The sequence below is a fragment of the Entelurus aequoreus genome, linkage group LG22 (genome assembly GCF_033978785.1).
Source record: "Entelurus aequoreus isolate RoL-2023_Sb linkage group LG22, RoL_Eaeq_v1.1, whole genome shotgun sequence".
NCBI classification, from domain to species: Eukaryota; Metazoa; Chordata; class Actinopteri; order Syngnathiformes; family Syngnathidae; genus Entelurus; species Entelurus aequoreus.
Genome location: NC_084752.1, coordinates 19,957 through 33,643, shown reverse-complemented (window position 1 = coordinate 33,643; position 13,687 = coordinate 19,957). Strand labels below are relative to the sequence as shown.

The window sequence follows — 13,687 nt, the reverse complement described above, 5'->3', positions numbered from 1 at the left end:
TGACTGGTAAACAACATAGAAGGCAGCCTTCAGATACAACACATCATTGTTGACTGGTAAACAACATAGAAGGCAGCCTTCAGATACAACACATCATTGTTGACTGGTAAACAACATAGAAGGCAGCCTTCAGATACAACACATCATTGTTGACTGGTAAACAACATAGAAGGCAGCCTTCAGATACAACACATCATTGTTGACTGGTAAACAACATAGAAGGCAGCCTTCAGATACAACACATCATTGTTGACTGGTAAACAACATAGAAGGCTGCCTTCAGATACAACACATCATTGTTGACTGGTAAACAACATAGAAGGCAGCCTTCGGATACAACACATCATTGTTGACTGGTAAACAACATAGAAGGCTGCCTTCAGATACAACACATCATTGTTGACTGGTAAACAACATAGAAGGCAGCCTTCAGATACAACACATCATTGTTGACTGGTAAACAACATAGAAGGCTGCCTTCAGATACAACACATCATTGTTGACTGATAAACAACATAGAAGGCAGCCTTCAGATACAACACATCATTGTTGACTGATAAACAACATAGAAGGCAGCCTTCAGATACAACACATCATTGTTGACTGGTAAACAACATAGAAGGCAGCCTTCAGATACAACACATCATTGTTGACTGGTAAACAACATAGAAGGCAGCCTTCAGATGCAACACATCATTGTTGACTGGTAAACAACATAGAAGGCAGCCTTCAGATACAACACATCATTGTTGACTGGTAAACAACATAGAAGGCAGCCTTCAGATACAACACATCATTGTTGACTGGTAAACAACATAGAAGGCTGCCTTCAGATACAACACATCATTGTTGACTGGTAAACAACATAGAAGGCAGCCTTCAGATACAACACATCATTGTTGACTGGTAAACAACATAGAAGGCAGCCTTCGGATATAACACATCATTGTTGACTGGTAAACAACATAGAAGGCAGCCTTCAGATACAACACATCATTGTTGACTGGTAAACAACATAGAAGGCTGCCTTCAGATACAACACATCATTGTTGACTGATAAACAACATAGAAGGCAGCCTTCAGATACAACACATCATTGTTGACTGGTAAACAACATAGAAGGCAGCCTTCGGATATAACACATCATTGTTGACTGATAAACAACATAGAAGGCAGCCTTCAGATACAACACATCATTGTTGACTGGTAAACAACATAGAAGGCAGCCTTCGGATATAACACATCATTGTTGACTGGTAAACAACATAGAAGGCAGCCTTCAGATACAACACATCATTGTTGACTGGTAAACAACATAGAAGGCAGCCTTCAGATACAACACATCATTGTTGACTGGTAAACAACATAGAAGGCAGCCTTCAGATACAACACATCATTGTTAAGATACATTTGGTAAACAACATAGAAGGCAGCCTTCAGATACAACACATCATTGTTAAGATACATTTGGTAAACAACATAGAAGGCTGTCTTCAGATACAACACATCATTGTTAAGATACATTTGGTAAACAACATAGAAGGCTGCCTTCAGATACAACACATCATTGTTAAGATACATTTGGTAAACAACATAGAAGGCTGCCTTCAGATACAACACATCATTGTTGACTGGTAAACAACATAGAAGGCAGCCTTCAGATACAACACATCATTGTTGACTGGTAAACAACATAGAAGGCTGCCTTCAGATACAACACATCATTGTTGACTGGTAAACAACATAGAAGGCAGCCTTCAGATACAACACATCATTGTTGACTGGTAAACAACATAGAAGGCAGCCTTCAGATACAACACATCATTGTTGACTGGTAAACAACATAGAAGGCAGCCTTCAGATACAACACATCATTGTTAAGATACATTTGGTAAACAACATAGAAGGCAGCCTTCAGATGCAACACATCATTGTTAAGATACATTTGGTAAACAACATAGAAGGCTGTCTTCAGATACAACACATCATTGTTAAGATACATTTGGTAAACAACATAGAAGGCTGCCTTCAGATACAACACATCATTGTTAAGATACATTTGGTAAACAACATAGAAGGCTGCCTTCAGATACAACACATCATTGTTGACTGGTAAACAACATAGAAGGCAGCCTTCAGATACAACACATCATTGTTGACTGGTAAACAACATAGAAGGCAGCCTTCAGATACAACACATCATTGTTGACTGGTAAACAACATAGAAGGCAGCCTTCAGATACAACACATCATTGTTGACTGGTAAACAACATAGAAGGCAGCCTTCAGATACAACACATCATTGTTGACTGGTAAACAACATAGAAGGCTGCCTTCAGATACAACACATCATTGTTGACTGGTAAACAACATAGAAGGCAGCCTTCGGATACAACACATCATTGTTGACTGGTAAACAACATAGAAGGCTGCCTTCAGATACAACACATCATTGTTGACTGGTAAACAACATAGAAGGCAGCCTTCAGATACAACACATCATTGTTGACTGGTAAACAACATAGAAGGCTGCCTTCAGATACAACACATCATTGTTGACTGATAAACAACATAGAAGGCAGCCTTCAGATACAACACATCATTGTTGACTGATAAACAACATAGAAGGCAGCCTTCAGATACAACACATCATTGTTGACTGGTAAACAACATAGAAGGCTGCCTCCAGATACAACACATCATTGTTGACTGGTAAACAACATAGAAGGCAGCCTTCGGATACAACACATCATTGTTGACTGGTAAACAACATAGAAGGCAGCCTTCAGATACAACACATCATTGTTGACTGGTAAACAACATAGAAGGCAGCCTTCGGATACAACACATCATTGTTGACTGGTAAACAACATAGAAGGCAGCCTTCAGATACAACACATCATTGTTGACTGATAAACAACATAGAAGGCAGCCTTCAGATACAACACATCATTGTTGACTGGTAAACAACATAGAAGGCAGCCTTCAGATACAACACATCATTGTTGACTGGTAAACAACATAGAAGGCAGCCTTCGGATATAACACATCATTGTTGACTGGTAAACAACATAGAAGGCAGCCTTCAGATACAACACATCATTGTTGACTGGTAAACAACATAGAAGGCAGCCTTCAGATACAACACATCATTGTTGACTGATAAACAACATAGAAGGCAGCCTTCAGATACAACACATCATTGTTGACTGGTAAACAACATAGAAGGCAGCCTTCAGATACAACACATCATTGTTGACTGGTAAACAACATAGAAGGCAGCCTTCAGATACAACACATCATTGTTAAGATACATTTGGTAAACAACATAGAAGGCAGCCTTCAGATACAACACATCATTGTTAAGATACATTTGGTAAACAACATAGAAGGCTGTCTTCAGATACAACACATCATTGTTAAGATACATTTGGTAAACAACATAGAAGGCTGCCTTCAGATACAACACATCATTGTTAAGATACATTTGGTAAACAACATAGAAGGCTGCCTTCAGATACAACACATCATTGTTGACTGGTAAACAACATAGAAGGCAGCCTTCAGATACAACACATCATTGTTGACTGGTAAACAACATAGAAGGCTGCCTTCAGATACAACACATCATTGTTGACTGGTAAACAACATAGAAGGCAGCCTTCAGATACAACACATCATTGTTGACTGGTAAACAACATAGAAGGCAGCCTTCAGATACAACACATCATTGTTGACTGGTAAACAACATAGAAGGCAGCCTTCAGATACAACACATCATTGTTAAGATACATTTGGTAAACAACATAGAAGGCAGCCTTCAGATGCAACACATCATTGTTAAGATACATTTGGTAAACAACATAGAAGGCTGTCTTCAGATACAACACATCATTGTTAAGATACATTTGGTAAACAACATAGAAGGCTGCCTTCAGATACAACACATCATTGTTAAGATACATTTGGTAAACAACATAGAAGGCTGCCTTCAGATACAACACATCATTGTTGACTGGTAAACAACATAGAAGGCAGCCTTCAGATACAACACATCATTGTTGACTGGTAAACAACATAGAAGGCAGCCTTCAGATACAACACATCATTGTTGACTGGTAAACAACATAGAAGGCAGCCTTCAGATACAACACATCATTGTTGACTGGTAAACAACATAGAAGGCAGCCTTCAGATACAACACATCATTGTTGACTGGTAAACAACATAGAAGGCTGCCTTCAGATACAACACATCATTGTTGACTGGTAAACAACATAGAAGGCAGCCTTCGGATACAACACATCATTGTTGACTGGTAAACAACATAGAAGGCTGCCTTCAGATACAACACATCATTGTTGACTGGTAAACAACATAGAAGGCAGCCTTCAGATACAACACATCATTGTTGACTGGTAAACAACATAGAAGGCTGCCTTCAGATACAACACATCATTGTTGACTGATAAACAACATAGAAGGCAGCCTTCAGATACAACACATCATTGTTGACTGATAAACAACATAGAAGGCAGCCTTCAGATACAACACATCATTGTTGACTGGTAAACAACATAGAAGGCTGCCTTCAGATACAACACATCATTGTTGACTGGTAAACAACATAGAAGGCAGCCTTCAGATACAACACATCATTGTTGACTGATAAACAACATAGAAGGCAGCCTTCAGATACAACACATCATTGTTGACTGGTAAACAACATAGAAGGCAGCCTTCAGATACAACACATCATTGTTGACTGGTAAACAACATAGAAGGCAGCCTTCAGATACAACACATCATTGTTGACTGGTAAACAACATAGAAGGCAGCCTTCAGATACAACACATCATTGTTAAGATACATTTGGTAAACAACATAGAAGGCAGCCTTCAGATACAACACATCATTGTTAAGATACATTTGGTAAACAACATAGAAGGCTGTCTTCAGATACAACACATCATTGTTAAGATACATTTGGTAAACAACATAGAAGGCTGCCTTCAGATACAACACATCATTGTTAAGATACATTTGGTAAACAACATAGAAGGCTGCCTTCAGATACAACACATCATTGTTGACTGGTAAACAACATAGAAGGCAGCCTTCAGATACAACACATCATTGTTGACTGGTAAACAACATAGAAGGCTGCCTTCAGATACAACACATCATTGTTGACTGGTAAACAACATAGAAGGCAGCCTTCAGATACAACACATCATTGTTGACTGGTAAACAACATAGAAGGCAGCCTTCAGATACAACACATCATTGTTGACTGGTAAACAACATAGAAGGCAGCCTTCAGATACAACACATCATTGTTAAGATACATTTGGTAAACAACATAGAAGGCAGCCTTCAGATGCAACACATCATTGTTAAGATACATTTGGTAAACAACATAGAAGGCTGTCTTCAGATACAACACATCATTGTTAAGATACATTTGGTAAACAACATAGAAGGCTGCCTTCAGATACAACACATCATTGTTAAGATACATTTGGTAAACAACATAGAAGGCTGCCTTCAGATACAACACATCATTGTTGACTGGTAAACAACATAGAAGGCAGCCTTCAGATACAACACATCATTGTTGACTGGTAAACAACATAGAAGGCAGCCTTCAGATACAACACATCATTGTTGACTGGTAAACAACATAGAAGGCAGCCTTCAGATACAACACATCATTGTTGACTGGTAAACAACATAGAAGGCAGCCTTCAGATACAACACATCATTGTTGACTGGTAAACAACATAGAAGGCTGCCTTCAGATACAACACATCATTGTTGACTGGTAAACAACATAGAAGGCAGCCTTCGGATACAACACATTATTGTTGACTGGTAAACAACATAGAAGGCTGCCTTCAGATACAACACATCATTGTTGACTGGTAAACAACATAGAAGGCAGCCTTCAGATACAACACATCATTGTTGACTGGTAAACAACATAGAAGGCTGCCTTCAGATACAACACATCATTGTTGACTGATAAACAACATAGAAGGCAGCCTTCAGATACAACACATCATTGTTGACTGATAAACAACATAGAAGGCAGCCTTCAGATACAACACATCATTGTTGACTGGTAAACAACATAGAAGGCTGCCTCCAGATACAACACATCATTGTTGACTGGTAAACAACATAGAAGGCAGCCTTCGGATACAACACATCATTGTTGACTGGTAAACAACATAGAAGGCAGCCTTCAGATACAACACATCATTGTTGACTGGTAAACAACATAGAAGGCAGCCTTCGGATACAACACATCATTGTTGACTGGTAAACAACATAGAAGGCAGCCTTCAGATACAACACATCATTGTTGACTGATAAACAACATAGAAGGCAGCCTTCAGATACAACACATCATTGTTGACTGGTAAACAACATAGAAGGCAGCCTTCAGATACAACACATCATTGTTGACTGGTAAACAACATAGAAGGCAGCCTTCGGATATAACACATCATTGTTGACTGGTAAACAACATAGAAGGCAGCCTTCAGATACAACACATCATTGTTGACTGGTAAACAACATAGAAGGCAGCCTTCAGATACAACACATCATTGTTGACTGATAAACAACATAGAAGGCAGCCTTCAGATACAACACATCATTGTTGACTGGTAAACAACATAGAAGGCAGCCTTCAGATACAACACATCATTGTTGACTGGTAAACAACATAGAAGGCAGCCTTCAGATACAACACATCATTGTTAAGATACATTTGGTAAACAACATAGAAGGCAGCCTTCAGATACAACACATCATTGTTAAGATACATTTGGTAAACAACATAGAAGGCTGTCTTCAGATACAACACATCATTGTTAAGATACATTTGGTAAACAACATAGAAGGCTGCCTTCAGATACAACACATCATTGTTAAGATACATTTGGTAAACAACATAGAAGGCTGCCTTCAGATACAACACATCATTGTTGACTGGTAAACAACATAGAAGGCAGCCTTCAGATACAACACATCATTGTTGACTGGTAAACAACATAGAAGGCTGCCTTCAGATACAACACATCATTGTTGACTGGTAAACAACATAGAAGGCAGCCTTCAGATACAACACATCATTGTTGACTGGTAAACAACATAGAAGGCAGCCTTCAGATACAACACATCATTGTTGACTGGTAAACAACATAGAAGGCAGCCTTCAGATACAACACATCATTGTTAAGATACATTTGGTAAACAACATAGAAGGCAGCCTTCAGATGCAACACATCATTGTTAAGATACATTTGGTAAACAACATAGAAGGCTGTCTTCAGATACAACACATCATTGTTAAGATACATTTGGTAAACAACATAGAAGGCTGCCTTCAGATACAACACATCATTGTTAAGATACATTTGGTAAACAACATAGAAGGCTGCCTTCAGATACAACACATCATTGTTGACTGGTAAACAACATAGAAGGCAGCCTTCAGATACAACACATCATTGTTGACTGGTAAACAACATAGAAGGCAGCCTTCAGATACAACACATCATTGTTGACTGGTAAACAACATAGAAGGCAGCCTTCAGATACAACACATCATTGTTGACTGGTAAACAACATAGAAGGCAGCCTTCAGATACAACACATCATTGTTGACTGGTAAACAACATAGAAGGCTGCCTTCAGATACAACACATCATTGTTGACTGGTAAACAACATAGAAGGCAGCCTTCGGATACAACACATCATTGTTGACTGGTAAACAACATAGAAGGCTGCCTTCAGATACAACACATCATTGTTGACTGGTAAACAACATAGAAGGCAGCCTTCAGATACAACACATCATTGTTGACTGGTAAACAACATAGAAGGCTGCCTTCAGATACAACACATCATTGTTGACTGATAAACAACATAGAAGGCAGCCTTCAGATACAACACATCATTGTTGACTGATAAACAACATAGAAGGCAGCCTTCAGATACAACACATCATTGTTGACTGGTAAACAACATAGAAGGCTGCCTTCAGATACAACACATCATTGTTGACTGGTAAACAACATAGAAGGCAGCCTTCAGATACAACACATCATTGTTGACTGATAAACAACATAGAAGGCAGCCTTCAGATACAACACATCATTGTTGACTGGTAAACAACATAGAAGGCAGCCTTCAGATACAACACATCATTGTTGACTGGTAAACAACATAGAAGGCAGCCTTCAGATACAACACATCATTGTTGACTGGTAAACAACATAGAAGGCAGCCTTCAGATACAACACATCATTGTTAAGATACATTTGGTAAACAACATAGAAGGCAGCCTTCAGATACAACACATCATTGTTAAGATACATTTGGTAAACAACATAGAAGGCTGTCTTCAGATACAACACATCATTGTTAAGATACATTTGGTAAACAACATAGAAGGCTGCCTTCAGATACAACACATCATTGTTAAGATACATTTGGTAAACAACATAGAAGGCTGCCTTCAGATACAACACATCATTGTTGACTGGTAAACAACATAGAAGGCAGCCTTCAGATACAACACATCATTGTTGACTGGTAAACAACATAGAAGGCTGCCTTCAGATACAACACATCATTGTTGACTGGTAAACAACATAGAAGGCAGCCTTCAGATACAACACATCATTGTTGACTGGTAAACAACATAGAAGGCAGCCTTCAGATACAACACATCATTGTTGACTGGTAAACAACATAGAAGGCAGCCTTCAGATACAACACATCATTGTTAAGATACATTTGGTAAACAACATAGAAGGCAGCCTTCAGATGCAACACATCATTGTTAAGATACATTTGGTAAACAACATAGAAGGCTGTCTTCAGATACAACACATCATTGTTAAGATACATTTGGTAAACAACATAGAAGGCTGCCTTCAGATACAACACATCATTGTTAAGATACATTTGGTAAACAACATAGAAGGCTGCCTTCAGATACAACACATCATTGTTGACTGGTAAACAACATAGAAGGCAGCCTTCAGATACAACACATCATTGTTGACTGGTAAACAACATAGAAGGCAGCCTTCAGATACAACACATCATTGTTGACTGGTAAACAACATAGAAGGCAGCCTTCAGATACAACACATCATTGTTGACTGGTAAACAACATAGAAGGCAGCCTTCAGATACAACACATCATTGTTGACTGGTAAACAACATAGAAGGCTGCCTTCAGATACAACACATCATTGTTGACTGGTAAACAACATAGAAGGCAGCCTTCGGATACAACACATCATTGTTGACTGGTAAACAACATAGAAGGCTGCCTTCAGATACAACACATCATTGTTGACTGGTAAACAACATAGAAGGCAGCCTTCAGATACAACACATCATTGTTGACTGGTAAACAACATAGAAGGCTGCCTTCAGATACAACACATCATTGTTGACTGATAAACAACATAGAAGGCAGCCTTCAGATACAACACATCATTGTTGACTGATAAACAACATAGAAGGCAGCCTTCAGATACAACACATCATTGTTGACTGGTAAACAACATAGAAGGCTGCCTCCAGATACAACACATCATTGTTGACTGGTAAACAACATAGAAGGCAGCCTTCGGATACAACACATCATTGTTGACTGGTAAACAACATAGAAGGCAGCCTTCAGATACAACACATCATTGTTGACTGGTAAACAACATAGAAGGCAGCCTTCGGATACAACACATCATTGTTGACTGGTAAACAACATAGAAGGCAGCCTTCAGATACAACACATCATTGTTGACTGATAAACAACATAGAAGGCAGCCTTCAGATACAACACATCATTGTTGACTGGTAAACAACATAGAAGGCAGCCTTCAGATACAACACATCATTGTTGACTGGTAAACAACATAGAAGGCAGCCTTCGGATATAACACATCATTGTTGACTGGTAAACAACATAGAAGGCAGCCTTCAGATACAACACATCATTGTTGACTGGTAAACAACATAGAAGGCAGCCTTCAGATACAACACATCATTGTTGACTGATAAACAACATAGAAGGCAGCCTTCAGATACAACACATCATTGTTGACTGGTAAACAACATAGAAGGCAGCCTTCAGATACAACACATCATTGTTGACTGGTAAACAACATAGAAGGCAGCCTTCAGATACAACACATCATTGTTAAGATACATTTGGTAAACAACATAGAAGGCAGCCTTCAGATACAACACATCATTGTTAAGATACATTTGGTAAACAACATAGAAGGCTGTCTTCAGATACAACACATCATTGTTAAGATACATTTGGTAAACAACATAGAAGGCTGCCTTCAGATACAACACATCATTGTTAAGATACATTTGGTAAACAACATAGAAGGCTGCCTTCAGATACAACACATCATTGTTGACTGGTAAACAACATAGAAGGCAGCCTTCAGATACAACACATCATTGTTGACTGGTAAACAACATAGAAGGCTGCCTTCAGATACAACACATCATTGTTGACTGGTAAACAACATAGAAGGCAGCCTTCAGATACAACACATCATTGTTGACTGGTAAACAACATAGAAGGCAGCCTTCAGATACAACACATCATTGTTGACTGGTAAACAACATAGAAGGCAGCCTTCAGATACAACACATCATTGTTAAGATACATTTGGTAAACAACATAGAAGGCAGCCTTCAGATGCAACACATCATTGTTAAGATACATTTGGTAAACAACATAGAAGGCTGTCTTCAGATACAACACATCATTGTTAAGATACATTTGGTAAACAACATAGAAGGCTGCCTTCAGATACAACACATCATTGTTAAGATACATTTGGTAAACAACATAGAAGGCTGCCTTCAGATACAACACATCATTGTTGACTGGTAAACAACATAGAAGGCAGCCTTCAGATACAACACATCATTGTTGACTGGTAAACAACATAGAAGGCAGCCTTCAGATACAACACATCATTGTTGACTGGTAAACAACATAGAAGGCAGCCTTCAGATACAACACATCATTGTTGACTGGTAAACAACATAGAAGGCAGCCTTCAGATACAACACATCATTGTTGACTGGTAAACAACATAGAAGGCTGCCTTCAGATACAACACATCATTGTTGACTGGTAAACAACATAGAAGGCAGCCTTCGGATACAACACATCATTGTTGACTGGTAAACAACATAGAAGGCTGCCTTCAGATACAACACATCATTGTTGACTGGTAAACAACATAGAAGGCAGCCTTCAGATACAACACATCATTGTTGACTGGTAAACAACATAGAAGGCTGCCTTCAGATACAACACATCATTGTTGACTGATAAACAACATAGAAGGCAGCCTTCAGATACAACACATCATTGTTGACTGATAAACAACATAGAAGGCAGCCTTCAGATACAACACATCATTGTTGACTGGTAAACAACATAGAAGGCTGCCTTCAGATACAACACATCATTGTTGACTGGTAAACAACATAGAAGGCAGCCTTCAGATACAACACATCATTGTTGACTGATAAACAACATAGAAGGCAGCCTTCAGATACAACACATCATTGTTGACTGGTAAACAACATAGAAGGCAGCCTTCAGATACAACACATCATTGTTGACTGGTAAACAACATAGAAGGCAGCCTTCAGATACAACACATCATTGTTGACTGGTAAACAACATAGAAGGCAGCCTTCAGATACAACACATCATTGTTAAGATACATTTGGTAAACAACATAGAAGGCAGCCTTCAGATACAACACATCATTGTTAAGATACATTTGGTAAACAACATAGAAGGCTGTCTTCAGATACAACACATCATTGTTAAGATACATTTGGTAAACAACATAGAAGGCTGCCTTCAGATACAACACATCATTGTTAAGATACATTTGGTAAACAACATAGAAGGCTGCCTTCAGATACAACACATCATTGTTGACTGGTAAACAACATAGAAGGCAGCCTTCAGATACAACACATCATTGTTGACTGGTAAACAACATAGAAGGCTGCCTTCAGATACAACACATCATTGTTGACTGGTAAACAACATAGAAGGCAGCCTTCAGATACAACACATCATTGTTGACTGGTAAACAACATAGAAGGCAGCCTTCAGATACAACACATCATTGTTGACTGGTAAACAACATAGAAGGCAGCCTTCAGATACAACACATCATTGTTAAGATACATTTGGTAAACAACATAGAAGGCAGCCTTCAGATGCAACACATCATTGTTAAGATACATTTGGTAAACAACATAGAAGGCTATCTTCAGATACAACACATCATTGTTAAGATACATTTGGTAAACAACATAGAAGGCTGCCTTCAGATACAACACATCATTGTTAAGATACATTTGGTAAACAACATAGAAGGCTGCCTTCAGATACAACACATCATTGTTGACTGGTAAACAACATAGAAGGCAGCCTTCAGATACAACACATCATTGTTGACTGGTAAACAACATAGAAGGCAGCCTTCAGATACAACACATCATTGTTGACTGGTAAACAACATAGAAGGCAGCCTTCAGATACAACACATCATTGTTGACTGGTAAACAACATAGAAGGCAGCCTTCAGATACAACACATCATTGTTGACTGGTAAACAACATAGAAGGCTGCCTTCAGATACAACACATCATTGTTGACTGGTAAACAACATAGAAGGCAGCCTTCGGATACAACACATCATTGTTGACTGGTAAACAACATAGAAGGCTGCCTTCAGATACAACACATCATTGTTGACTGGTAAACAACATAGAAGGCAGCCTTCAGATACAACACATCATTGTTGACTGGTAAACAACATAGAAGGCTGCCTTCAGATACAACACATCATTGTTGACTGATAAACAACATAGAAGGCAGCCTTCAGATACAACACATCATTGTTGACTGATAAACAACATAGAAGGCAGCCTTCAGATACAACACATCATTGTTGACTGGTAAACAACATAGAAGGCAGCCTTCAGATACAACACATCATTGTTGACTGGTAAACAACATAGAAGGCAGCCTTCGGATACAACACATCATTGTTGACTGGTAAACAACATAGAAGGCAGCCTTCAGATACAACACATCATTGTTGACTGATAAACAACATAGAAGGCAGCCTTCAGATACAACACATCATTGTTGACTGGTAAACAACATAGAAGGCAGCCTTCAGATACAACACATCATTGTTGACTGGTAAACAACATAGAAGGCAGCCTTCGGATATAACACATCATTGTTGACTGGTAAACAACATAGAAGGCAGCCTTCAGATACAACACATCATTGTTGACTGGTAAACAACATAGAAGGCAGCCTTCAGATACAACACATCATTGTTGACTGATAAACAACATAGAAGGCAGCCTTCAGATACAACACATCATTGTTGACTGGTAAACAACATAGAAGGCTGCCTTCAGATACAACACATCATTGTTGACTGATAAACAACATAGAAGGCAGCCTTCAGATACAACACATCATTGTTGACTGGTAAACAACATAGAAGGCAGCCTTCGGATATAACACATCATTGTTGACTGATAAACAACATAGAAGGCAGCCTTCAGATACAACACATC

General features: G+C 38.7%; 1 protein-coding gene across 3 annotated transcripts in view; it reads left to right on the top strand.

Annotated features, from left to right (window-relative positions):
- Positions 1-13,687, top strand: part of dhrs7b (dehydrogenase/reductase (SDR family) member 7B) — a 60,730-nt gene that overhangs the window by 42,027 nt on the left and 5,016 nt on the right. The gene's annotated exons all lie outside the window — the stretch shown is intronic.